This window comes from Miscanthus floridulus, chromosome 5, assembly GCF_019320115.1.
Source record: "Miscanthus floridulus cultivar M001 chromosome 5, ASM1932011v1, whole genome shotgun sequence".
Classification (NCBI taxonomy): Eukaryota; Viridiplantae; Streptophyta; class Magnoliopsida; order Poales; family Poaceae; genus Miscanthus; species Miscanthus floridulus.
Window position 1 is genome coordinate 146,252,017 of NC_089584.1, and position 16,365 is coordinate 146,268,381.

The window sequence follows — 16,365 nt, forward strand, 5'->3', positions numbered from 1 at the left end:
CTGCTGGCGCTCGGCTGGGCCGGAGTGAAGCACTGGGCCACCTGGCCTGCTGCAGCTCGGCTGGGCCGGAGTGGAGCGCCCGTGCGAGGGAAGCCGGCCTGCTGGGCCGTCCGTTCGGCTGAGCCTGCACGCTGGTCGCGGCGCTGCGCTCGCCGCCTGCCCCGCGCCCGTGCGAAGCTGCCGGTTGGCTCCTTCCTCCCGCGTTCGAACAGAGAAGGGACGAGCCAAGAACACACCCAAAACCCAAACTTCAACCGAATAATCCTCCCTCAGTACACAACTATTCGAGACGAAACTTAAGCCAATAATGCACCACCTCAAGGGCTAAGTATTGATCACGGATTTTGGAGAGAACCGAACGCCCTACGAGAACACGGTTTTCGGGAAAACTTCGAATTCAAGCCAAATTCGTGAGGGATTTGAGGAGAAACACATCAAAGTTGCTCACAAAGGTCCTAGCAACAAAAGTCCCCAACAGATCTCACAGGATTTAGGCTCAAACACGAAGAACGAAAAATCCCCAAAAATACATCCGAAAATCCCGAAAAAGAAAAAACAAGAAAAACCTCAAGAACACAAGATTTAACCACGAATTTGAGAGACAAACTCAACGATATCACGAGAACAACATTAGAAGTATGAGGCCGCGCCGTCTAGGCGGTCTCCCAATGTGTCCACGTAGACTTTATTTCCATAGCCGTTGGATGAAATTCGGACTGTCGTGGTTCCATCCTCATAGCTTTTCAAGCCTTCCTATCTCATTCATCATCCATTATTACACCGCCTGCACTCAGAGACCTAGAGCTGACATACGTAACATGCTAATTTAGTGCAGGCGCTAGCCACTCATGCAAGCTGCAAGTTGCTTACTCATGCACGTGGTGCATTAATGCAGCACCAGCTCTAGGCGCTTGTGCATGCAACATTCATTTACTCCACTCCAGCGTCTACATGTAGTTAATGAGATGGGACTTGATATATATATATATATATATATATATATATATATATATATATATATATATATATATATATATATATATAGAACAACTACTCTATAGCTGGCTACAAAATAACATATTTTGTAGCCACCTTGAGTTACTATAATTACTATGTTAATTTATGAGATTATAGTAACTCCTTACTAAGTGGTTTACTATAACGTTATGGTAAATATCTCTATGTGTTATAGTAACCCAACTATAGTAAATATATATTGACATTATCGTAAATTAGTATATAAAATTATGGTAAATGGAGGTGGCTACAGAATAACTTATTTTGTAGCCGGCTACTGAATAGCCTCTCCCTATATATATATATATATATAGCCACCTCCATTTACTATAATTTTATATACTAATTTACCATAATATAAATACATATTTACGATAGTTGGGTTACTATAACACATGGGGATATTTACCATAACGTTATATTAAACCACTTAGTAAGGAGTTACTATAATCTCGTAAAATAACATAGTAATTATCGTAACTCAAAGTGGCTACAGAATAAGTTATTCTGTAGCCAGCTACAGGATAGTAATTCTATATATATATATATATATATATATATATATATATATATATATATATATATATATATATAGTGCACGTGTGAGCTTGTTGTTTGCTCTGAGCTCCCTCTTCCCGATGCCTGCATGCTAGAGCCTGGTTAGTCTAGCGATTGATGCATGCACCGATGTGAGCCATGGCAAGTGCCTGCCTCAGTCTTGGCCCTCACTTGATGTGTCAGCACGCAGCAGAACTGTGTCCCTGTTGATCCATAATTATTACTACAAATAGTTAATGAGAGGAGACTGGATAGACAGACGTCTTCCTTGTTTAGCACGTGTAGTTGTCTGCTCTGAGCTCCGTCTCCTTGTTCACTCCAAGGTAGGGTGCCTCCGTCTTAGATCCTACTTGAATTGATGTGCCTTGATGCCTGCATGCTAGAGCCTGGTTAGTTCAGCGATTGATGCATGCACCGATGTGAGCCATGGCAAGTGCCTGCCTCAGTCTTGGCCCTCACTTGATGTGCCAGCACACAGCAGAACTGTGTCCCTGTTGATCCATAGTTATTACTACAAATAGTTAATGAGAGGAGACTGGATAGACAGACGTCTTCCTTGTTTAGCACGTGTAGTTGTCTGCTCTGAGCTCCGTCTCCTTGTTCACTCCAAGGTAGGGTGCCTCCGTCTTAGATCCTACTTGAATTGATGTGCCAGCACCTACATAATTGTATACTTGTTGAGCCATGATTTATTCACTTTTTTTCTTGCCTTTTTACCTCTGTTGGACCACATGATGTGATGTATCTTGATGTGGTGAAGCCTTGTAATTAAAGCTCTTTGTCTTGTCCCTGTGCTACCATCTATGCACTACTCCCTTGGTCCCATTAAAAGTCACGTCTTTTATTTTTGGATACCATGTTTGACTATTCATTTTATTCAACCTTTTTTTATAAAGTATAAAATAAATAGATCATTATTAAAGTATTTCCAATGATAAAATAAATCATAACAAAATAAATAATATTTATACAAAAGTTTTGAATAAGACGAACAATCAAACAATGGCACGGAGTCCAAAACGATACTTTTAATGGTACGGAGGGAGTACTTAGTACTTACTCTGTTGTTCAGGGTTGCACTGTTTACTGTGTATGTCCCTCACTATTATAAAGGACTCCAAGGCCATCGTTCATCACCACCTTGGCTAGCCACATCGTCATTGCACATACACCAGCACTAGGCTATTCGTTGCGTATTGAGAGACTACAATTATCTGGTTGTGAAGGTCCTTGTTGCCTAGCGTGTGGTAACTAACACATCATGGTGCGCAAGTGATTATTTGATGTGCAATGCTATGTCTTCGAACGATTGGAATTCTACTAGAACATCTCGTTTTTCTTTCGAGTACATTTTTAAAATCATTTTTTTTGAACTTCCACGTGTACTGTGGAGAGTAAATGTGAAGGGGGGTTCCTTTAAAATAGCCTATGAAAGTATGAATAGAAGCCATGAGAAAATGACGAATTAAAATATTTATTTTTTATACCTGTTGTATGGTACTGTATGTACAGGTATAGACATGGTCAATGGAAAGGGTGCCTTCTTCTAGCCGGGCTGGAAAGAGGCGGCGTGGCAAGGGAGCGACTGCAGCACCAGGTGCCCTTACCTAGCCTCGCGTTATTTTTCGTGTTGTGTCTACCATCCTGTGGTTTTATAATTTGAAAATAATTTCTTGCTGCACTAAATCTGTATCGTAGGATCATATTTGAGTGCTACTCGACGTTATTACTTTTTTTAAACTTCTCGGACGTTATATTTGCTTCACAAGCAGCTAATGTTCCTTATTAAGAGTCAATTTTAGACCTGGATCTTGTTAGCCATTCGATTAGTGTTATACGAACCCTGATTAACATTTTTGAAGCATAAGCGTTTGGGAGAAAGTGATTAGATATCTGTTTTTGAGAAGAATCCATGGTTGGCGAACGTGTTGCCTGTCCCTCTGTCCGGAACGAAAAGGGCCCCCGCATCCCTAGGCTTCCATTAGGCAATTGCTGATGGGCCAGGAGCCCAGTACTCGCACTGACCAGAATTCCTAGCTCGAACTCGACCCCTAGCTCAAATCCTCCTTCCCGTCTCTCACCAGCCTGGCTCCGGGCTTCTATCCTCTCGGTGTAGGCAAGGGGATCGGTCGCAGTAGCGGCGTCGTCGGCGAGATCTACCCGCCGGTAGCCGCAATGGCCGCCTATCTCGCGACAGGGCTGAGTCATGGTAGTAGGAGGTGGCACGTCAGGTCTGGACCTACGTCGTGCCGCTCCAGGTCCACCTCCACAGTGCCAGCTGCCAGCCACCCCGCCAAACGAGTCAACGATATGGTCGGAGGAGGAGGCGCGCCGGGTGTGTGCCAGTGCCGTGCTGCTCCAGGTCCACCTCTACAGCGTCGGCGTCCTCCCGTTTCCCCCATCGCCGCCCTTCCTGGTATGCGTTCGTATACCCCCCCCCCCCCTCAACGGCTATCTATCGCCTCCTGCCCTCGATCCATCAGTGTGGGTTCCCTGTTATTCCTGCTATGAACTCCATCCCAATAGACGCGACACCGCCATCCAAATTGCGTGATGCTGCTTTGCTCCCAGCTCCTTGTCTCGCTTGGCTGCTAATCAAATGCTAAATAATATCATATTCATAGCTGCTTACTTTCTAGTGTTATACTGTACCGTGATGAACGAACAGATTGCCGTGTCGAGTTGGAACTGTTTCCAGAGGGATTCAATTTGCCGCTTGGAGTTGTATCTGTTTCTAGAAAGATTAATAAACGTAAAATGTTTTCCATTGGATCAAACATAAATCTGTTTTTTTCATTGGATGGAATGTTAGTCGAGCTAGGCATTGGCATGCATGGACAGAGTACTATTATATGGAGCCCCCGGGACCCCAAGCGTAGATAGAGAGCATCACATACACAAATAGATTTGTCTGGCTGTATTGTGCCTCCTCTCTCATATTATACAAATATTGTCTTTACGTCTCATGGATATAATGGATATTGTTTTTTGTTTTCAGTCCTACCTGTAGCTGGACTGACAATACGTGAGCGACAGACACTTCGTAGATCCATAAGGGAGGCAAAGAAGAAAGGTGCCCTATTTGCTTCCCCTTACTCATAAATATAGTAAGTTTTATCTAGGGGTTCAAGTATGTGCCTGTCCCTGACATGTGAGATGTATTTCTTGCGTAGGACCCTGCGCTGGGCAGCAAAGCAGTCCAGGTCAGTGTAAGATGTGTTGGGGCTAGAGGGCTAGTGTAGGCCAATACTCTAGGTGATTAATCTAGTTTCTTGTCCCTCCTGTAGTATCCTCTACGAAACAGACTTCGTACTACGGCCCTCCTATGCATGAGTGCCAGTACTGTGGTGCACAGTTCTGGTATCAGGAACGTGTTAAAAGGACATATCCAAGTGAAGCGGGTAGTGTTTGGTTTCATCTTTGCTGTAGGGGAGGTAAGGTCGGCTTGCCATTCTAGGAAAGCCCCCCTCCTTTCCTGGATAAACTATTGGACCCAGGGGGTGATGTTTTATCTAAGTACTTTATCAGGTCTATTCGTTCTTATAATTCAATGTTTGCTTTTACATCACTGGGAGCCAAAATTAATACAGGCATAAACAGGGGCCCTGGGCCATATGTATTCAAAATTAATGGGTAGGTTCATCATCGAATTGGGTCTTTGTTGCCAGATGAGGGTATACCTCCGGTGTACGTGTAGCTGTACATTTATGATACTGAAAATGAAGTCTAGAATCGAATATCAATTTTTGATAGAGATAGAGAATGTGATAGCGATAGCCAAGTTGACAGATCAATTGTGGAGGGCCTGGTGAGGATGTTTGATGAGTCTAACGGGCTGGTCAAATCATTTAGGGTGGCTAGAGACCTTTTGGGACATGGGCAGTGCCAATCTTTACGGCTTAGGCTGTTGCACGATAGGTCTAGGGTCGCACCCCAATATAGCGCACCAATAGGAATAGAGATAGCTGCTTTGATAGTGGGGGATTTCTCGGAGAAGAAGACCCCCGATGTAATCATTCAAGATAGAGGAGGTGGGCTTAGAAGAATTAGCAATCTACATGCCAACTATATGGCACTGCAATACCCAATTTTGTTCCCTCATGGGGAGCAGGGGTTCAAGTTAGGAATTAAATATAGCCGATCAGGAACCTTGCCCGTTAGGACTAGAGATGAGGTTACTATGCTTGAGTATTATGCTTTTCGGTTACAACAGCGTAGATGTGAGGCAACAACACTGATACGTGGCGATAGGCTATTCCAGCAATACATTGTTGATGCCTTTGCCTCCATAGAGGAGAACAGACTCAGGTTTATAGTAAAGAACAATAAAAACTTGCGGTCTGAGGTGTACAAGGGCATTAAAGATGCACTACATAAGGGTGATGTGGATGGAAATAGCATTGGCAAAAGGGTTATTTTGCCCGCTAGCTTTACGGGGAGTAAAAGATACATGGTACAGAACTACCAGGATGCCATGGCCATCTGTCGATTCTATGGTCCTCCAGACCTGTTTATTACTTTTACATGTAATCCAAAGTGGCAGGAAATAGCTGATGCTCTTGCGTTTGTTCCAGGGCAGAGGTCTGACGCTAGACCTGACATAGTTAGCCGAGTCTTCAAGCTAAAGGTGGACGAACTTGTTTCTGAGCTGAAGAAAGGGACTTATTTTGGGAAAACACGAGCAGGTACACTTCCTTTTTTTTGTGCCAGGGTTGCCCCTTAGCTTTGAAAAACTAGTTGTTTCTATGCACGTCTGGTTCTAATGATGTTATTTGTAATTTTTTCCAGTCCTCTATACTGTTGAATTCCAAAAATGCGGTCTACCCCACGTCCATATCTTGGTTTGGCTTCAAGGTAACACTAGAGACCTACATCCCTCTTTTATTGACTCAATCATATGTGCAGAGGTACCAGATAAACAATCAGATCTTCTCGGCTATAACCTTGTTGATGAATTTATGGTGCATGGTCCTTGTGGTGAGATTAACCAAAAATGTCCATGTATGAAAAATAGCAAGTGTTCTAAATTCTTTCCAAAAGACTACCAGACAAACACACTTGTCGGTGAGGATGGGTTTGTGCGGTATAGGCGTCGTCCTGATACTGGGCATTTTGTGGAGCGGTATGGGGTTAGACTTGACAATAGGTGGGTTGTTCCATACAACTTGGCACTTTTAAAGTGATTTGTGGCACACATAAATGTAGAGTGGTGCAATAAAACACACCTCATCAAGTACCTATTTAAGTATATTACCAAGGGCCCAGATCGCGCTAGAGCGGTGATTAAATCATTTGGCACCCAAGTCCCCGATGGCGATTCACATGATGTTCCCATTGGTACCAACAATGGTTCCTAGCCGTTGGAGTCACTAGATGCCCAGAGGTAGCCTGTAGATGTGGATGAGGTTAAAGAATACATTGACTGTCGTTACCTATCCTCCCATGAAGCCATATGGCGTATGTTTGAATTTGATATACACTATAGAACCCCTGTAGTGGAGAGGTTAGCTGTGCATCTCCCTTGGATGAATACTGTCGTGTATCCAGCTAGGCAACCAATGGCTGACATTGTGGATGACCCTCGTCACATGCGAACAACATTGACTGAGTGGTTTTCTACTAACAGGACATTCCCATGTGCCCGAGAGCTAACATACATAGAATTCCCCACGAAATGGGTTTGGAATAGGAAGGACAAGGCATGGCATCCACGCAAGGGACCTACGAAAATCGGTAGAGCCATATACATCAACCCTAGCTGTGGTGAACTTTACTACCTCCGTATGCTTTTGAATGTTGTCAAGGGCGCTACGTCATATGAAGATCTTAGGACGATTAGTGGTGTCCTGTATCCTACATTCAAGGATGCCTGCCAAGCTATGGGCCTCCTTGGCGACGATAGTGAGTGGCGTGAGGCTCTAAGGGAAGCATCCATGTGGGGTTCAGCCGCTCAGATGCGACAGCTTCTTGTTACTATAATTCTTTTTTGCTCTGTTTGCGAGGCAGCGTCTCTATTCCATGAGTTCTACACATATTTCACTGATGATATAGAGTATAAAATAAAGAAACTGATGCAGTTGCCTTACTACAGAGTTCCTGACCATCATCTAAAGAATTAGGTCCTAATTGAGCTTGATAGCCTATTCGTCAAAAACGGCGCTTCAATGACAGATCATGGTTTACCTAAACCTGACCTTAGCACTAGCAATAAGATGAAAAATAGATTACTAGCTGAGGAGCTGGCTTATGACTCTACAAATCTCTAACACATGCATGATACCCTTGCTAACCAGTTGACCTCTAAGCAAAGACATATATATGATGTTGTGCTGCAGTCAGTCTACGAAAATTCAGGGCATTGTTTCTTTGTGTATGGGTATGGTGGAACTAGGAAGACATTTCTCTGGAATGTGCTGATTTCACGTTTGCGCTAAGAAAAGCATATTGTCCTAGCTGTAGCATCTTCTGGTGTCGCTTCACTCTTGCTCCCTGGAGGCCGTACTGCGCATTCTCGTTTTAAAATTCCTATAGTTATTGATGAGTCATCCATGTGTGATATTAAAAGGGGTTCTTTTCTTGCTGACTTAATTGTTCAGAGCTCTTTGATTATATGGGATGAGGCCCCCATGACTCACCAGCATTGTTTTGAATCCTTCGACCGTAGCATGCGTGACATCCTTGGACAAATAGACTCTTCCAGCTTCCATAGGGTGTTTGGTGGGAAAACTGTGTTACTTGGTGGAGATTTCCGCCAAGTGATGCCTATAGTTGAGGGTGGTACTAGATTAGATACGGTTGATGCATCCATTACTAACTCCTACCTATGGAGCCATGTTAGGATCCTGAGGCTTACAATCAATATGCATCTGCTTGGGATGGCAAGTGCTAGGTTACCAACTGAACAAATCAAATCGTTCAATGATTGGGTGTTGAGCATTGGTGATGGAACTGCAAAAGGTACTGCCCATAATGAGGATGAAGGTTCTGACCTTATCGAGATACCACGTGATATACTAATTCCAAGGATTGGTTCTGCTATTGATGACATTGTGAGATCTACTTACCCTAACCTAGAGACCTCATATTCTGACCTAGTATATCTAAGGGAACAGGCTATTGTTGCTCCAAAAAATGACACCATTGAAGAAATTAATACCCATGTGCTTTCCTTAATCCTAGGCCATGAAAGGATATACCTCAGCTCGGATAGTTTGGTTGATTCATCAAAGGATCATGGTAACTTGGACCTACTCTATCCTGTTGAGTTCCTAAATTCTCTGCAATTCAAAGGAATCCTCCCCCATAAGCTTATTCTAAAGATTGGTTCCCCCATAATGCTTCTGCGCAATTTAAACCAGAGTGCTGGCCTATGTAATGGTACACGTCTTATAATAACACAGCTAGGAGATCGTGTGTTGGAAGCTCAGATAATAACTGGTTCGCATATTGGTGATAAGGTCCTCCTTCCTCGAATTTCCTTGCACGTATCTAGCACTAAATGGCCATTTGTACTTAGCAAACGCCAATTCCCAGTGCGGCTGTGTTATGCAATGACTATAAATAAGAGCTAGGGACAGACTTTGCATAGTGTTGGCCTATACCTGCCCTATCTAGTATTTTCTCATGGACAGCTCTATGTTGCTATATCGCGTGTCACATCTAGAGATGGACTTAGGGTTCTGATTGATGATGACATCGATCTAGACTCCAACACCACTGAGAACATTGTTTATAGAGAAATCCTCCAAGCCCTATGGTAATGTTTCCTCTACTACCATATGTGTTCCATACCTATCCAAATTGTTATGGTATCTTCCATGTCACCCATACACCCCTGCAATTGTTTGTTGTATTTTCCTCGTTTTTGTGTGTGTTTCATTTGACTCCTGTTCCCCTTCCATGCTCCTCTGTTGCTAGATGGAGTATAGCTTGCTATCCCATATTAATCCAACAAGGCACAATTGGTGCATCAAGGTTAGAGTTGCTAGGATGTGGCACTCATCTAGGACTTCTAAGGGAAATGGTGCTACTGCCATGGAACTTGCTCTGGTTGACGAACAGGTGACTGCCTGACACATGTGCCTATATTGTTTTACTCCGTGGTTAGTATGGACTTTTGAATCTCTGTGCATCAGGGTGTAGGCATCACAGCCTGCATTGCCCAGAAGGACGTCAACAAGTTCGCTGATGCTCTAGTGGAAGGGCATTCATACATGATAAAAAAGTTTCAAGTTAGCAAGCAAGGAAGGAAGTACAATGCTGTGCCCAGCACACACACGATCTTTTTTACCCCATGGACTGTTGTTGAGGATGTCCCTGCGGAGCTATCCAACAATCTTCCACTCTATGTTTTTAATTTCATGGACTTTGAGGACTTGGATCGCAGGGCAAGAGACAAGCATGGTGGCCATGGTTTAGTGGGTACGTGCTGAGCCTCATGGTCTAGATTTCTGTAGCCTCTTTGGTGATGTAATGTTGATACCATGTTATGTTGATGGAATTTTCAACAGATGTTATTGGACAGCTTACTATCATCCATCTAGTCATACAGTCTAGTGGTCTAAATGGGACGACTGTCAGGCGTTTGGTGGACCTACGTGATTTAAGGTTGGTTTCCGTATTTGCTTATGCATTTGTTGGCAATTATTATTATTTTCCTGATCTTTCACCATGCTGCAGTGACCGGCTTTTGCAAGTAACCTTATGGGTTGAGCATGCCACAACTGTCGATGCGGGACCCATAGGATACCCCGCAAGAGAGAGAGAGAAGATTTAGTCCAACTAGGATTCTTCCCATGTAATCTTAGTAGTATAACTATTAAGTAATCCTACTAGGAAGCCTCATTATAAACCGACTAGGACTCTGGCCTCCTAACTATATAAAGGAGGGCAGGGCTCCTAAGATAGGACGACCATTGTACAACACAACTCTTGACAATCAATCCAACGCAAAGGCTAAGGCCGACTGGACGTAAGGTTATTACTCGATCTACGATCGAGGGCCTGAACCAGGATAAATCGACTGTGTCTTGCATTAACCATCGAGTTCGGCACACGCCGAAGCCCAAACATACTGCCCCGGGTACCCCCGTGGCAGGCTATCGGTGGTAAAACATCGACAGCTAGCGCGCCAGGTAGGGGATTTCGGCGACTTTGCATCCGAGAACTCGATGGACCTCGACAACATAATCTTCCCGACGGGATCAACTTTCATCTTTGGCTCATGGACCTACGAGGCAGACAACAACGGCAAGCTTCAGGGCCATCTCCTCAAAGATCCAGATCATCATAAAGAATTTCATATTTCACCAAATACAACGGATCAGCTCACCAGAAGATTCGCACAGCTCACAGTATCCGATTCAAATCAGATTTCACGGCCACTCGTATCCGATTCGAATTCAAACATCAAGGCGAAGTTTTATCCGAGTGCTTTCAAGAAACCGAGTTCTTTTTTGGCAAGATTCCAGAGCACATCCCAAAACAACTCGGATTACCCTCAGAGTTCTTCTAAGAAGTCGAGTTCTTTTCCATTTGGGCTTGACAACATGGCAAAATCCTATCAAGGACAGTTCGAAAGATCTTTCAATCCAAGATGCGGGATACCACTGACAGGAGCTCAGGAAGGCCTCGTGCTAACAATAACATCCCAAGACTGCCTCATCCACTGGCCGGGTTCTATTCCTGAGGACAGCAGTACCCAACTAGTCGGCACGACGACGACAGCAATTCTACCCTACCAAGAAGGAGACTCGATCTACGACACCGAGGCATCCGCTAAAGTTATTAGCAACTCCAACAGCATAAAAACTAACGCCAATAACAGAACGACTCATGCGCGAGAAGTGCTCATGGTTCGACGACCGCGGTCACCATTAAATCCCCCAGAAGCACCCGATGTCAGATCATCAGATGAATCAGAATCCAACATATCACCTTTTGCCCAAGGCTACGACGGAGAAACAGATAGTCAGAAACAAGCTAGAGAAAGAAAAAACAAGTTAAAGCAAGGGCGTCAACACCGTGCTAGGCAGCGCAGGGAAGCTTGGATCAGGTACGAGTCAGAATTGGCTGAGTACGACAAAAGAAAATCGCAACGAGAAGTCAAGGGGAGACGCACGGCGAATACACCTTACGATAAGATTCGAGAAGCATTAGAAGAACTCAGAAAAACTTCACATCCCAGTGAGAAGTATGAACAGCTCCAGGACTTGCTCCGACCGACGATCCCGAAAACGCATGAAGAGAGAGCTCGATCAAGACTACCCGCCAGATCAACAACCCACAGGCAAGAAGATCAAAATCAAAGGAAATCCGCTTTCGAAAGACTTGGGCCGGGTGGAAGCCATGACGAAGGAAGTAGGAAGGAACATAATCAAGGCCACCGATTTGAACCACCAAAGAAGACCAGGAGTAGGGTACCTACCCAGACAATCTCGCAAGATTATTCCCGTCAGAACGACAGTTGGCCAGAAGAAGGTGCCGAATCCGAATTCAAAGAAACCAAGACGCACGATAGATTCCCCTGTTTCGCGAACAGGCTTGCATTGGTACGATTACCTCACAAATTCAAACCGTCTAACCACTCCAAGTATGATGGCAAAACTGAACCAAGGCAATGGCTCAGAATATATTCACAATCAATTGAACTAGCCGGAGGAGATGACGATATCAAAACCCTGTTCTTTCCCATGGCACTGGAAGCCATGCCTCTCCAATGGTTCGACAAACTGAACCCAGGATCTATCAGAAATTGGGAGGATTTGCAAAGAGCTTTTTGTGAGAATTTTGCAGGAATCATTACACATCCAATCACCCATGCAGAATTAAAAGGACTCAAGCAAAAGGGAGGTGAAAGTCTCAGAAATTACTATCGACGATTCGGCGAACTACGAGCTCAAGTGCATGACATAACCGAAAGAGAAGTAATTGAAGCTTTCTCTCATGGAATCATGGCAAGGTGGCAATTCCAAGACTTCTGCAAAGAAAATCCGAGAAACAATAAAGAATTCAGACGAACAGTAGAAAAGATGATTACTGCAGAAGAAAAAACCCGAGAAAGGTTCCCGGACAGAAACAACCAGGACAACTCGGACAAGCAAAATCATCGAAATAGCAGACATCAAGAAAGAAAATGTAGACCAGACAATACTGTGGCAATGGCCGACAAATCAAAGAAGTTTACCAAACCCAGAAGATATGATGACATTAAAAACATACGTTGCCCATTGCACCCTAGTGGGAGGCACACCATTGGAAATTGCTATACTTTCAAAGATCGATACACAAGAAAAAATAGTAAGGAAGACACCAAAGAGGACAATCAGAAAAGAGAAGAAGACAACCACGAAGACAAAGGATTCCAAAAACCTAGGGGAACGGTAGCAGTGATTTTCTCAGGGGCTCCGGATTGCAGAAGCAAACATCAAGAAAAACTAGCACTGCGGACCATTATGACGGTAGAACCGGCTACACCCAGATACCTCAATTGGTCACAGTATCCTATCCAATTCACCAGGGAAGACCAATGGACTAGCGTGGGAAACGCAGGCCATTATCCATTGGTTCTGGATCCGACTATAGCTGGTATGACCGTCACCAAAGTACTAATCGATGGAGGAGCTGGGCTTAACATCATCTTTTCAGAAACTCTAAGGAAAATGGGACTACAACTCGCCAGGATGATTACACCAACAAGCACACCTTTTTACGGAATAGTACCCGGCAAAGCAGCCATGCCACTCGGACAAATTACTTTACCTGTTACCTTTGGAACTCCTTCAAACTACCGAACAGAGTTTATCAAATTCGAAGTCGCCGACTTCGATTCATCATATCATGCAATCCTAGGACGTCCAGCACTGGCCAAATTCATGGCAATACCACATTATCCGTACTTACTACTTAAGATGCCAGGACCCCACAGTATCCTTTCTCTTCGAAGCGATCTAAAGCGCGCTTTTGACTGCGACGTTTAGGCGATCCAAATTGCAGCCAAAGCACAAGCTGACAATGGAAGAAAAGAAATAGCCACAATCGCGGCAGAAACAAGCCAAGAAGAATTAGAAATACCAGCTAAAAAACCCAGTATCATCGCACCACCAAAAGAAGCCGACGTTAAGCAAATCGACTTAGGCACGGGCGACACCTCCAAGACAGCAACTATCAGTGCTCACCTCTCGGAAAAATAGGAACTCGCGCTCACCAACTTTCTTCGGGACAACAAAGATATCTTCGCTTGGAAGCCAGCCGACATGCCAGGAGTCCCAAGAGAGTTGGCTGAGCACAGAATTGATGTTAACAAAAGCTCCAAACCGGTAAAACAACGGCTACGACGATTCTCACCCGACAAGAAGGCAGCAATTAAAAAGGAAATAACAAAACTGATGGCAGCCGGATTCATCAAGGAGATCCTACATCCAGACTGGCTAGCAAACCCGGTCCTTGTACAGAAGAAAAACATGGACGAGTGGCGTATGTGCGTCGATTACACAGATCTCAACAAACATTGCCCAAAAGATCCGTTCGGGCTACCACGCATTGACCAGATAGTTGACTCAACAGCAGGATCTGCGTTATTATCTTTTCTTGATTGCTATTCAGGGTATCACTAGATCGCACTAAAAGAAGAAGACCAGAGCAAGACATCTTTCATCACCCCGTTTGGTGCCTACTGCTACAAGACCATGTCGTTTGGACTAAAAAACGCTGGCGCCACGTACCAAAGAGCTATCCAGACTTGCCTTGGGAATCAAATCGGTGAAAATGTGGAGGCATACGTGGACGATGTGGTGGTGAAAACAAAAAGCCCAGACACTCTAATTGAAGATTTAAAGCAAACTTTCGAAAACTTGAAGAAATGGAGATGGAAATTGAATCCAAATAAATATGTATTTGGAGTTCCCTCAGGACAACTACTCAGATTTTTGGTCAGTCAGCGCGGGATTGAAGCCAGCACCAAGCAAATTTGAGCCATAACAGAAATGGGCCCACCTAGAAGTGTCAAAGATGTGCAGAAACTAACAGGATGCATGGCGGCCCTCAACCGTTTCATATCAAGACTCGGCGAAAAGGGGTTACCTTTCTTTAAACTACTAAAGAAGACAGACAAGTTCAAGTGGACAATAGAAGCCGACGAAGCTTTCAAAAAACTTAAAGAATACCTCACTTCATCGCCTATCCTGACACCTCCAAAGAAAGATGAAGATATGATACTATATATCGCAGCAACTCCCACTGTAATCAGCACAGCAATAGTCATAGAAAGAGAAGAACAAGGGCGCGCATATAAAGTGCAACGTCCAGTATACTACATCAGCGAAGTACTATCAGAATCCAAAATCCGGTACCCACATGTACAAAAACTACTCTACGCTTTACTCATTACCTCTCGGAAGCTTCGCCACTATTTCGAAAGCCACAAGATTACCGTAGCGACAGATTTTCCACTCGGAGACATCCTACACAATAAAGACGCCATAGGGCGCATATCCAAATGGGCAGTTGAAATTGGAGCTCTGGACATCAATTTCACCCCACGGAAAGCAATCAAATCTCAAGCCCTCGCCGATTTCGTGGCCGAATGGACAGAGATTCAACAGCCCTTATCAGATACAATCCTCGACCATTAGAAGATGTACTTTGATGGATCACTCAAACTAGGCGGGGCCGGTGTAGGCGTTCTCCTCATTTCTCCAGAAGGAAAACAACTCAAGTACGTCCTTCAGATATTATGGCAAGCTACAAATAACGAAGCAGAATATGAAGCCCTCATCCATGGGCTACGAGTCGCGATTACCCTCGGAATAAAAAGATTACTCGTATACGGCGACTCAGCAGTGGTCATCAACCAAGTCAACAAAGATTGGGACTGCACCAAAGAAAACATGGGTGCTTATTGTGCTGAAATACGGAAACTTGAAAAACACTTCCAAGGATTAGAAATTTTACACGTTCTACGCGATTCCAACATTGCAGCAGATGTCCTTGCCAAGCTCGGATCAGACAGAGCAAAGGTTCCACCTGGCATATTCATAGAAGAGCTATCAGTTCCCTCTATCAAACAACCCGGTGAAACAACACATGAAATTCAGGCTAAAGGCGTTCAGATATTGATAATCAACACTTCATGGACTCAAGTTTTCATCGACTATATCAAAGAAAACAAATTACCACCAGATAAGGCAGAAGCCACCCAAGTTGTTCGCAGAAGCAAAAACTACGTTCTAGTAGGAGATAAACTTTACAGAAGAGCAGCATCATCAGGAGTTCTCCTAAAATGTGTCTCGTTTCAAGAAGGTAAAGAGATCCTAGACAAAATACACTCAGGTTGCTGTGGAAATCATGCCGCTTCAAGGACACTGGTTGGCAAAGCATTTCGCACCGGATTCTACTGGCCAACCGCTTTGAAAGACGCAGAAGAGCTTGTCAGAAAATGCAAAGGTTGCCAAATGTTTGCAAGACAAGCCCATGTACCAGCTCACAATCTTATCTGCATCCCACCCGCTTGGCCTTTTTTCTGCTGGGGGCTAGATCAAGTAGGACCTCTGAAAAAAGCAAAAGGCGGCTTCGAGTACATCTTTGTGGCAATCGACAAGTTTACCAAGTGGATTGAATACAAACCACTCGCGAAATACAGCGCAACCAAAGCAGTCGAGTTCATCCAAGACATTATGCACCGCTTCGGCATGCCAAATCGAATCATCACAGATCTAGGCTCACCTTTCACAGCTACAGAATTCAAAAGCTGGGCACAAGACTGTGGTTTCAGTATAGACTATGCGTCTGTTG

General features: G+C 44.2%; 1 pseudogene; it reads left to right on the forward strand.

The window, feature by feature from the left end:
* Positions 1 to 6,049: 6,049 nt before the first annotated feature.
* On the forward strand, positions 6,050 to 7,694 carry LOC136455567 (uncharacterized; annotated as a pseudogene).
* Positions 7,695 to 16,365: the final 8,671 nt, after the last annotated feature.